This window comes from Eumetopias jubatus, unplaced genomic scaffold (assembly GCF_037043125.1).
Source record: "Eumetopias jubatus isolate StellerSeaLion01/CBP00866 unplaced genomic scaffold, mEumJub1_p1.0 scaffold_12, whole genome shotgun sequence".
Classification (NCBI taxonomy): Eukaryota; Metazoa; Chordata; class Mammalia; order Carnivora; family Otariidae; genus Eumetopias; species Eumetopias jubatus.
Window position 1 is genome coordinate 47,576,484 of NW_028274818.1, and position 12,679 is coordinate 47,589,162.

At 35.3% G+C, this 12,679-nt stretch overlaps 1 pseudogene; it reads right to left on the minus strand.

Annotated features, from left to right (window-relative positions):
* The window catches only part of LOC114222886 (complement factor H-like), a 129,531-nt pseudogene that overhangs the window by 92,818 nt on the left and 24,034 nt on the right, over nucleotides 1-12,679 (minus strand).

Below are 12,679 nucleotides of genomic sequence, written 5' to 3' on the forward strand. Positions count from 1 at the left end.
TGGCTGTACAAGTATATTAATCATATTGCATGCAATATTTTATCAAAACTTTTTTTAAAAAGTACCATCATTTGAGACAAGAGATAAGCATTTGATCAACATATTTTAACTTTGAGTAAGCTATACATGTGATGGACTTGACCAAAAGTTGCTTAATATCATTTAGACATAATCAATGAAATGAGTTAAGGCCGATGCTATTAAAAATGTTCAATACTAATGGCGGAATTGTAGGCAAAAAGAAAAGTAACAAAAGTCCCTTCAGTGTCAGACTCCCTGTAAATATCTATGGATACTTCTACTACATATTTCAATAAACAATTGGATATTAATTTCTAATTCTTGTTTCAGCAATTGTAGGATAAATATTCACCTTTACATGTTGGAAAATTAGGGGGACCATCCAAATTGATAACACTGAACCAAATCTGGTCCAACTCTTGTGAATCTTTGTCTGCAGGAGAATTTCAACATATCTCCAACTCTCTATTTGTCTTTTCTGGGCTCAACATTTAAGTATTTTTCTATTAGAGGAATCTCACGTTCTCTTTCTATAAAAAAAAGGTAAAAGAATTTAATAAGAATATATAATTAATCATTGCCAAAGTAAATTTTACATGTGTCACATAATAATGGGGGCAAGGTGTTGCATATACAGAGGAGCTTCTGATAAATTCTCTTCTTTGAAAACTGTTACGTATTAGATTTTATATGCCCTCTAAATCCATACAGGACTCAGAAATATTAAGGGGTTGAGCAGCAATAGATGTGTCCTAAAAATTTATTTGTAAAGTCAGTTTGCCTATACTGGATCTGATTTTTATCACTGACATTTATAAAATTTAATGTTATATTTTTTTATACTGTCAGAAAAGCATTGTGTCACATTAAAAAAACTAAAGCTACAATTTTAAAATTGCACACTTAAATAAAAATTGGTATTTTTCTTTAATATAATTGGGGACCTAGAACTCTAAAGAGAAACATTTCTAATGTATTTTAGTTAGAGGAACAATTAAAAAGCTTAATCGATACTTTATAAGTGAAGAAATCAAACTGAAACACGAAAGAAAATGAAGAAACGTGTTCAAGGCCACATAGTCATATTCTAGGTGTCCTGAATATTTATGCAATATACAACTACCTATTCTTATTATACCTATAATTATAGTAACTCTTAATAAATTGTTAATTGTTCTGATTCAAATTAGGAAGGTATAAAATTATTCCTTAAAATGTGTGATAATTGTGACATTGCTAAGTATTGTCAAAAACTGTATTTAAAAAAAACTGCATTTTTCTAATTAGGAATCTTGCTAACTTGCTAACTTGCTAATTTATAAAATTAAAAACTGAAATTTAAAAATTAGAATCATACTAAAAAGAATATTCATACTATCTAAAGTCAAGTATTTATACATAATCATAAAATTAGGTGTAAGATAACTATTCTTAAAAGTAATGCCACAAAAAATAATTCCGCAAATTTGTTTTTGCTTTAATGTTGAGTTTTGTAGCTTAGTTGAGAAGGTCACACTTGATGAGAACTACAGGGATTCCCTCCTAAAATTCTATTTCAGTCTTCTACATAGCAATTCTTTTATTTGTATGTATCTTTGTTTATATACTTTCTGTTTATCTCATCACATTGTGAAAAATGCTGCCTTAACACCAAAAAACAATAATAATAATAATAATAATAAATCTTGGCTGTTGGCTATTTTCCAACTGTTATATAGAGATACCGACTTTTAAAATGTACTATAAAGAAGAGTTTGAATGGACATACCCTGAATTAGAGATATTTGTCTTTATCCAAAAGTAAAAATTATAAATCCAGGCACTGATACTTAGAAATACTAGTACAAATTTTTTTTAAGTGTACATTTATTTAAGATTGCTAGAAGCACTGTTTGGCTTAAGTGGTTTACGATAATAGTAATTCTTTTTTTTTTTAAAGATTCTATTTATTTGAGAGAGAGAGAGCATGTATGGGGGGGAGGGGAGGGAGAGGGATAATCAGACTCCCCACTGAGTGTGGAGCCCAATGCAGGGCTTGATCCCACGGTCCTGAGATCATGAACTGAGCCGAAGTCAGGTACTTAAACAACTGAGCCACCCAGGTGCCCCAACAATAATTCTTTGGAAACCTCTCCACAAAGGAGAATTCCCAGGACAATAAACTCAGATATCAGCCAATCTTTGTGCAATTTTCTGCTACATGGTAGAGGGAAATTACTTGAAAATAACATTAAACTGTCATTTGTTCATTCAATTTTGGGAGGCTTCACCATGCGGGTGAATTCCTACCAATGGGTTCACAAGGTCATAAGTTTTATAAAATTTGCAATAAAAGCCTTATTGGCCACATCAGTTTTTACCACTGTCCCTGTCACTCCAACTTCTACTCAGTCCCATTTTTCTGACATGTGGTGACATTGGAAAGATCACAGGAATTACATATTCATGATTTTGAATTCTTTTCTAAAGAGGGCCCCTCAACATTGTAAAACTTCTGATTTCATAAAACCTGGATCTGCCTCTAATCCCAGAAAAGAAATTCATGATCATCCTAAAAGCCTCCCCTTTTACTTAGAAGAAAATCCAAGCTCTTTATGATCCATTTCCTGCCTACACTTCCAATATAACTGATATCTCTCTCCCCCTAGCAATCCAGACTCCAGGCTTTTTGATCTTTGGATTTTATTATTATTATTTTTTATTATATTAATCACCATACATCATTAGTTTTTGATGTAGTGCTCCATGGTTCATTGTTTGCGTATAACACCCAGTGCTCCACGCAGTATGTGTCCTCTTTAATACCCATCATCACCAGGCTAATGATATTTGGATTTTTTAAAGAGCTCAAATTCTTCACTGCTTCAGCTTTCACACAGACCCCCATCTCTATCCTGAAGGGTTTTCAACCTTTCTTTGTGCACATGCCATCCTATAGAAAATAGAGCCCTCCATCCTTGCCCTCCCATTTTCTAAGTTCTTGGATTCTTTTGTTTCTTTGAACACAGTTATGTATAAAATATATTTAAAATGTTTTTATCATCCTGTTCATTATTTGGCTTAATTTGTTGGGTTTTTTAGGTTTTTGTTGTTGTTGTTGTTGGTTTGTTGTTTTGTTGTTGTTGTTGTTGTTGTTGTTTTAATATTGGAATGAAAGCTCCCAAAAGGCAGAGCCATGTTTGTGGGTTTTCACCATTCTCTCCTGGCCTATTTCTAGCTCATAAACAGGCGTTTGTTGACAGCCTTGAATTAATCAACTTTAACTGGAACTAAGAGACTACTAAGCAAGTCTACCTCATCTCAATAATAAACTCACTGTGTGCTCCTTTCTTGAAGTCTCTATTTTAAACCTTTTTTATTCTTCCTAAGTGTTCCTTCTCCTCCTTTCCCCCTGCACCATTCAATCTCAGGTGACTCTGTCTTACAGTTCAAAGGAAAGTGTAAATTGTTTTTTACAATTTACTCTTTTACTTTTACATCAGCTTTTTTACTTTACTTTTACATCAGCTCCTGCTTCTTTCCAGCATGGGATTTACACATCTGTTTTCCTTCCTTCCTCCTATTACAAAGTTGGAAACAGCTGTGTTGCCACAGAAACCTCGTACTTCCACAGAGCTCCAGTTCCCTTTCCCTCCCACCCCCACAGGGAAATGTCTACCTCGAGTATTCAGTCTCTATTATATCCTATTTAGCATTCACTTGGCTCTAATGTCCTCCATCTTTAAAAAAAAAGGAATCTTCCCTTTGGTGTATGATTTCCTCTAGCAATATTCTGCACTTCCTATCCACCATATTCACACAAATGTCTTTGAAGAGTTATGACCACATGCTATACTGAAGTTCTTACTGTTTTTTCTTCAGTAAACTCTATTTAGGTTCTGCACCATGTATTCCTTCCAAAACTATTTCTATTACAGTTATTGCTGGCCTCCAAATAGCCAAATCTGTGATATTTTCAGTCTTCTAGGTAGACATATCAGCTTATTCAGTCTAACCAAAGCAACCTTTTGAAATATTAGAATAATTATACATTTTAAAGCCCTTTACGGATAAAGAGTCGACAAAGGTTCAAGTAGGCTTGATATGTTGCCCTAAGATACATGCTTAGCAAGTAGTGGAATTAGAATGAGAGCCCATCCAGGCTGACCCACAGGCTTCACTATTAATCATTCTGGTGTATTTTCTCTTCCTTTAGTCATTTTCTTCTCTCCATTTCTATGACAACATTCATTCCTACATTTTTTTCTTCCCAATTTCCACATCCTCCACTTTTTCTATCTACTTGGCTACCTATTCCTCTTCTGTCTGACACCTAAATGTTAGAATGCTTCAGGGCTCAGTCCTGAGCTCTCTGTTCTTATCATTCTATATTCTTTTCCAATTTCATCATTTACATGGTGATAATCCCAAATGTATATCTCCTGGCTAGACCCATCTATCCAATTCTGTAGTTTACATATCCAACTTTTATCATCCATGGCAGTTCAGCCATGATGTGTCCAAGTCAGAACTTGTAATGTTCCTCCCAAAGTGCTCTCTCTCCTGCCAGCATCATTTCACAGAATGCCACTGGTATTTACCTGGATACTTTAAAAAAAAAATCAAATAAAAAGTGAATCCTTGATTTGTTACTCTTTCTCACACCTAACATTTAGTAATATTTTCTGTGCTTTCTACCACCAAAATATATCCCAAATCTGTCCTCTGTTCTGCATCCACTCAGCCATCACCCTATGTGATCCCCACTTTTCTCACTCTACAAGGACTCCTGAATATTTTCTTGCCTACCACAAGAAGAGTATACAAGGGAGGCAGTGGTGAGAGAAATAAACAACATTCAGAAATTAAAATCAAATTACATCATTCCTTTGCTTAAAGACTCGTTTATGGCTTTTTATCAATGATAAAATTAATCTAAATGCTGAGATGCCCTAATATAACCTAAATAGTCTTTCCTTAGCCTCTTATCCAGCCTCAGCTCATAAAATTCTCCCGCATAAAGACTGGAATCCACTTACCGAGATATTTCCCAAATACTCTTTTGTTGTCAAAGCTTTGCACACTCTACATCCACTTATTTTCCCACACATCCAAGCTCTCTTTCTAATTCTGGAATTGTGGCAAACACAAAAGAGATTCATGCAACCATCCACAGAACTTGTCAAAGTCAGAAAATAAAGAGATCCTCTCGAGACCTGTAGAAATTAACTCTCAAGGTGGGAGGGGTCAAGCAGAAACTCAAGAGCAAAATAGCTGAGGAAGTTGTAAGAAACTACAGTGTTACTAAGGAAAGCTAAGTTTAAAATAATTTAAAAGCTTTCATTTAGTAAAACAAAATAGTTATACTTTAATCACAAATCTGTGATGTACATAACCCATCGGAAACATTACGTTAATGTACTGTGTTAAAGATAGAATATTCTCTTTGAGTTTCAGAACACCTTCTCTTCCCAGCTGACATTAAATCAGAAGCATTCACCTTGATTTTAATTATTGTGCCTTAAGAATACCTCTAGATAATTCAAACTTTTTTAAAAGGAACATATAGCATTTTTTAACTCAGTGTTCCTTTTACAAACCTTATTTCCAGTTAACTGATAACTGCTAGCTGAAGACAAAAAGTGTTTTTTTTTTTCATTGAAGTATAGTTGACAATGGTATATTAGTTTCAGGTGCACAACATAGTCATTCAACAATTACAGATTTTTTTATCCTAAAAAAAAAAAAGAATACCTGAAAAAAAGGTAACTTACCATAACATGTGGGTGTATCAGACCAACCAGTGTGACCACAGACTATGGAGCCTGTGATGTGTCCAAGTCTGTTTTCATATCCATCATAGCATTCAAAGTCCAGCTGGTCATTGAGCTGAAACCTTGTACCACTGCTCTTAAGTCTGGCATTCATGAATCCTGGCATATCACAAAATTCTAATTCATAACAGAATTTAAGATTTTATTTATAATGGTAGCTCATAAACAACCTAACTTAGTAAATCCCATCCCTAGAACAAAAATCTTGATCAATTAGTACGTGCTAATGAATTAAACACTACGTAAAATTAATCTAAAAAGACCTGTGATAAATTGTTGTCTTCAAATAGTTAACAAAAGTGAAGACAATGTTTCTACTTCTCATTACTAAAACCCTCTGAAAATTTATTTTAGGAACATTTTTCTCCATTCAATTATACTTACACATTCATAGCCTGCTAGTAATAAAAGAGGCCATTACAGTTTATAGTACTTTTTTCTAGGAAACCGGAATAGCATTTTGTGAATTAAGATCCCAGACTTCTTAGCAGTTACAATATATATACCAGAGTAAAATGGGTAATTAAATAAAGATTGATGTATTTATTATGTAAGATATTTTTTCTTCTATGATAAGAAATCTTGAAATGGAAAATTAATTACAATTAAATCAAATCACTCTAAAATACCTTTCACAAAGTTCAAATTTGAGTTCTGGAAGGAAGTAGGAGAGTTGTCAAAATCAGAAACATGTTTATGCTGGAATATTTGTTAAAACTCAAATGTTTCTTGAAAGCGATACCTATGTGCCATTGGTGCTTGTCTTTTTGCTTTTTCTATTCTATAAATGTTCTCTAAAATGCATGGAAAAAAGAATACTCATGAGCAATTTGTACTTAAGAAAGCTTAACCAAGGATCAGGAAGATGAACTGTGTAAGGATGGGATTATTTCACAGGTGGAATGAAACTGCTCTATTAGTTATCTCCAGGTGTACCTAAAATTCTAGTGCTAACCCCTGGCCAAGATAAGCATTGGATGTGGTACCTAGTGATTTATAATTTGCTGTTTAAGTATAAAACTCCCTTGGAAGCACCCTGTACAAGCTTGTCTACATTTTGGAGAAATATATAGATTCATGGTTTATACCTGGTTTAACTGGTTACACAGACTAGTTTTAAGTATGTAAACATAATGATATATGAGACCTCTTTGTAAATTTGTGCATTAGCCTGCCTGAAATTGAGATACCTTGCATATATCTTGGTGATTTGGAACCCATAGATGAAGAACATCCTGAGACATGATACTGGCTGGCTGTGCCTGAAAGAGTTCAACCTTCCCTATGATTGCTTTGTTTCTTTCTCCTGTTGGGCTGCGTCTTAACTTTTACAAGGCCTGATGTAAATCTATGCTGTGGAGTCCTGTTAATCTTAATCATCAGATACTCTATAATATATGTAACAACCTACAGAACCTATAAAAATATTACCAAACTAATAGTAAATTAAGAAAGATCATGATAAAAGGACAATACATTAAATGAAATTATATTTCTATACAATAGTAATGGGAAGTGGAAAATCAAAACTTGAAATATCATTTGTAATAGTATTTTAAAAAGCCTGTGCCACAAAAGGAAAGATTTAACAAAACATGTACATAACCCATAGTCTGAAAATTATATAAGCTTCCTGAGAAAAATTAAAGGAGACCTAAATAAATGGAGAGCTAAAACAAGTTCTTAAATTGGAGGAAAAAATATTTTTACAATCAACTATCCCTAAAGTGATATACAGATTCACTGAGTTCCAGTGAAAATCCTAGTAGGCTTGCTGTAGAAATTAACAAGATAATACTAAAACTCAAAGAAAATGGAAAACAGATAGAAAAGCCAAAAAACATTAAAAATTAATGTATGAATTTTCTACTGCAGCTACAAAAAAATCCACATACTTACAGACTTAAACAATACTAATTTACTTCTTAAAATTTTGTCAGTTCAAAATCTGACAGATGTATCACTGGACTAAATCAAGTTGCTACAGAGCTGTGTTCCTTTCTTGAGGCTCCAAGGGAGAATCTGTTTCCTTGTCTTTTCTGGCTTCTAGAGGCTTCTTGCCTTTCTTGGTTCATGGTGTCTTTCTCCATCTTCAAAGCCAGCAACTGTCTCTCTCTGATCCTTCTTCAACCTCATGTATATCCTTCTGTCTGTCGGTCTACATGTCTCTCTCTTTCTCTATCTCTCACTCTGTCTCTCTCCATTCCACCCCCCTTTCCATGTGGTATTACCCTGAGCCCATTTAGAAAATCAAGAATAGCCTCTCGATTTTAAGGTAATATTAATATCTGAAGAGTTCTTTTCTCCATGTAAGATACCATAATCACAGGTACTAGGGATTAGACATGGACATCTTTGGGGAGACCATTATTCTACCTCCCACAATTAAGAACAAATTGGAGGACTCACATTATAGTAATCAAGGCAGGGCATAATGATATAAGGATAAATATATAAATTAGTGGGAAAGAATAAAAAGTCCAGAAATAGACAAAAACACATCACACCTATATTCAGTGGATTTCTGACAAATATGACAAGTTATCCAGTGAGTAAAAGGATACCATTTCCAACAAATTGTGCTAAACAACTGAAAATCCATATGAGAAAAAGAGTTGAACCCTATTCCATACACAAAATACCTAGAATCAATCATAGAGATGAATGTAAAAGTACATGTGTAAACTTGCCAGAAAAAAAAAAGTATGACAAATCTTTGCAACTTTGAAGATGGAAAAAAGTGTCCTATGTAGAGCACAAAATAAATAATTAAACAAATGGTCAATTTGGATTTCATCAAATTAAGGCATATGTTCCTGGAAATAAACTGTTAGAAGCTCAAAAGTTATGACACAAAATGTGAGGAAATATTTGCAATTCACATACTTGATAAAGGAATTATTTCCCAAATATCAAAGTGTCTATTTCAACTGAATTATAAGACAAACGACCTACTTAAGGTTGGGAAAAAATTAAGTTTTCACAAAAGGAGAAATAACAATGACCAATAAGCAGATGAAAATGTGTTCACCATCATTAGTCAACCAGCAAAATAAAATTAAAGCAAAGTGATATACCACAATATATACATCATAGTGGTTAAAATTTGAAACCTGACCATCCTGTTTGTTAATAAAGATGAGAATCAATTCTCATAATGAATTCTCATACATTGCTGGTGGGAATGTAAAATGCTAGTTAACTTGAAACTCAGCATGGCAGCTTCTTACAAATTTAATCATGCTCATAACCTAGCAATTTTCCTTTTAGGTATTTATCCATTTTTCCTTTAGGTATTTACCACTTAGGTAAATATATGATCATTCAAAGACTTGAATTCAAATGTTCACAACAGCTCAATCATAATTGCCAAACCTGGAAAAAAATTACCAAAACCTGGAAACATTCCAAAAGTCCATCAATATTGGAATGGATAAGCAAATTTTATATCTATATAATGCTACACAAGCTCATGATGGAAAGGAATGAGCTACTGATGCAAGAAACAACACAGAAGAATGTCACAGACATTATGGAAAAATAAAACAACCAGATTTGAGAATCTGTTTCTATAAAGCCATTGATATGCAACTGTGGAAGGGAAACACTAATCTATACTAACAAAAAGAATATTGGTTGCCTGGTGTGGTGTTGCTGGGGGAGACTGAATGGCAAAAGAATAGAACTGGTTCAGAAGATGAAAACTGTTTCTAGCTTGACTGGGTTTGTGGTTACACAGAGGTACACATTTCTCAAATCATTGGCCTACACACTAATATGTGTGAATTTTATTGTATATAATTCATACCTGCGTGAAAATGATATTTTAAATGGGCATTTGGAAATGAAACATATAGTTGTCAAGAAATTTGTAAGTGATTAAGTTACTAGAAGAAAAAAAGCTAAAACATTCTGTCTAAATAAAAAATAAAATGTGAAAATATATGGAATTATGAGAAAAATGCTATGTTCCAAAGAAAATCAAACCAAATAACAAGAAACTCCAGACACAAAGAACAGAAAATACTACAAAATAAAAACAAAAATAGTGAGACAGGGAAACTGAAGGACTCCATAACAATCTGCTTTTTGTTCCTTTTCCTGCTTCTATCCCTGCTAGGCCCTGCACTCCCACCCCACTTCAGACATGCATTGTAATGCAAATAGCATATGTCCTCCTTTTAAGGGACGAGAAATTAATGATTTCTCTAGAATAGATAACATCTAAGGAAAGACGAGGTGAGAATGACTTGATGAGGCTATCATATGTGTATATGAGACCACTGGTACTAGACATCTCGATGCCAAGGCCTCCTGACTCCAAGGAATAACACCTGGGCCCTTGTCCTGGTTCTAACCAGTTCGTGGATGCCTGAGAAGACCCATACACCAGACCACCGGCCTCAATAAAAAACCCCAGACCTCAAACAAAGACAAGACTCAAGTTTCTTTCCTTTCTCCTCTCCCAGACCCTGTATCCGCTCTCTATCTTCAGTAAACTCTGCTTTCACCTCCTGCTGGCTCATGTTTGACTTCTCTCCTACACAAAGCAAAGGATTTTGGCTGGTCCTGTGGGACTCCATCTGGGTCCCCAGACCCAATCTGCCAGCATCAATAACACAAGGAATGAGTGAAGTCAGCAAGATGGTAGATAAAATATGCCTCACAGTATCCACCCCCCAACAAGTTAGCATCTATTTAGACAAAGTGCCTTTGTGGGAGATGTGGGATCCAGGTAGGAGATTGTGAAACCCTGGTCCAGCCTAAGAACAAGGAGAGTTGTTTTAAGGAGACAGGTCTGCACCCAGGCAGCTGACGTGCCATCTGTGGTTGACTAGAAACTCAGAAACAGCTTCATAATCCTGAGGACTGGGCTACAGCCCCATTTGGCTTTGACTCTGTAACTAGCACCATAAGCCAACAGACCTGGGAGGAGTCTCACCCACCCATGTGTATATTAATAGGTACACAGACCTTGGCCCTGCTATAGACCCTGAAGCAGCCCATGAACCAGCACCAGCCCCTCTCAGTCAGTCTAGGAGCCCCTGGAGAACACTAATTTAAATAATTACCCATGGATAAGAGAGCCTTTGTAGAAGTCCAGGAGTCCAGCAGAGAAGCTCCAGCACATCGTTGCAGCAAAAGATCCAAGATTGGTTGCTTTGAAGAGGGTCAATTTAGCTTTACCACTGATATCTCTCCCACAAGGTGGTATAGCCCAGTGCCAAGAGAGGGCTTCTCAGCCCATGATTTCTCCCACAGGTGAATGTGATGACATGTGAATGAGCACAAGGCTTCCCAACTGTGTCAGATGCTGCCAACGAGGCCCATTTCTCTCTTGCTGCATCCAGAGTACTGATCCATAAGCTGTGCAGTTGGGGAGTAGTGAGCAGCTGAGAGAACAGCAACCAGTGCTTTGAATGAATCATATCAAAGAAATCAAGGGGTTTTTTCCTAATCCTTTACTTAGAGCCAAACTATATTTTTAAGTTTGAAGTGAAATTCTTATACATGGCCTATAGTTGGGTCTTGTTTATATGTCCACCCTGCCATTGTCAGTCTTTTTTTTTTTCTAAGATTTATTTATTTACTTTAGAGATAGAGAGAGTACATGAGCAGAGGGAGGGGCAGAGGAAGAGGGAGAGGGACAGACAATCCACAGATTCCCCACCTGAGCACAGAGCCCTGACACAGGTCTCAATCCCAGGACCCTGAGATCATGACCTAAGCCAAAACCAAAAGTCAGTGGCTCAACTGACTAAGTCACCCAGGTGCCCCTGTCAGTCTTTTAATTAAAGTATTTATACCATTTACATTTAAAGTAATTATTGTTACGTTAAAGCCTATGGCAGCCATTTTATTATTTATTGTGTGTGTGTTTCCTCTGTTTCTCATTCTTGTTTCCTTTTCTTGCCTTCCCTGTGGGTTTCTTCAACATTTTAAAACAATTTTGATATATCTATATTGTTGACTATGCTTCTTTGTATAGTTTTAGTAACACCAGTCTAAGTATTAATACAGACATTTACAGCTTATCACTCACTCCTGACATGTTACCACTGCAAGTAAAATGTGGAAACCTTACTTCCATTTGGCTTTACCCACATCTTAAACTTTGCATACAATGAATATGTCTTTTCTATTATCACTTATTGTGTTAGTCACATTCAGTCAGGGAACAGACCAATCTAGCTATTTCTACCAGTGAGAATTAAATATAGGTAATTAGTTGCAAAGGTGTAGAAAAGTCTGCAAGACCAAATGGGAAGGTGAAATAGCTGGAAAACATAAAGAGCAATAAGTATAATATCAAAAAGCAAAAAATTCTATTGCTTTCAAGATAGTACCTAAAGCTTGAACCTGTTGCTCTGTTGTTGGAAGGAGTTTTGCAGTTAGTTCTGGGTCTAGGGAAGAACAGGAACAAACTAGCAGGACTTCCAAAAGTAGTATTCCCTCTGGATCACCCAATCTCCACTTGAATACATCTGTTCTTAACTACTGTTGGGAACTGCAACACTGGTAAAGCCAGAATGATCTTCCATGTCTCTGATTTCCTACTACTGCTTCTGTAGGCAAAACTCAATGAAAACCAGCACAGAACAATGGGAAAACAATGGGAAATATGGTTTATATGCTCTAAATCTTAAGAGTACATAGCACCCTATAGATGTTTGGGTAGGGTGCTTGATGACATCAATGAAATAATCAACATAATCCACCACTGTCCATCACAATAACAGTAATGATGGTTCCACATAACAAGATCAAATTTGCCTTCCTATAATGAAGATGACTTTGTTTTCTTCTTCCTTTCTTGGAGTTAGAACTTCCAAGAGTCATCCTTT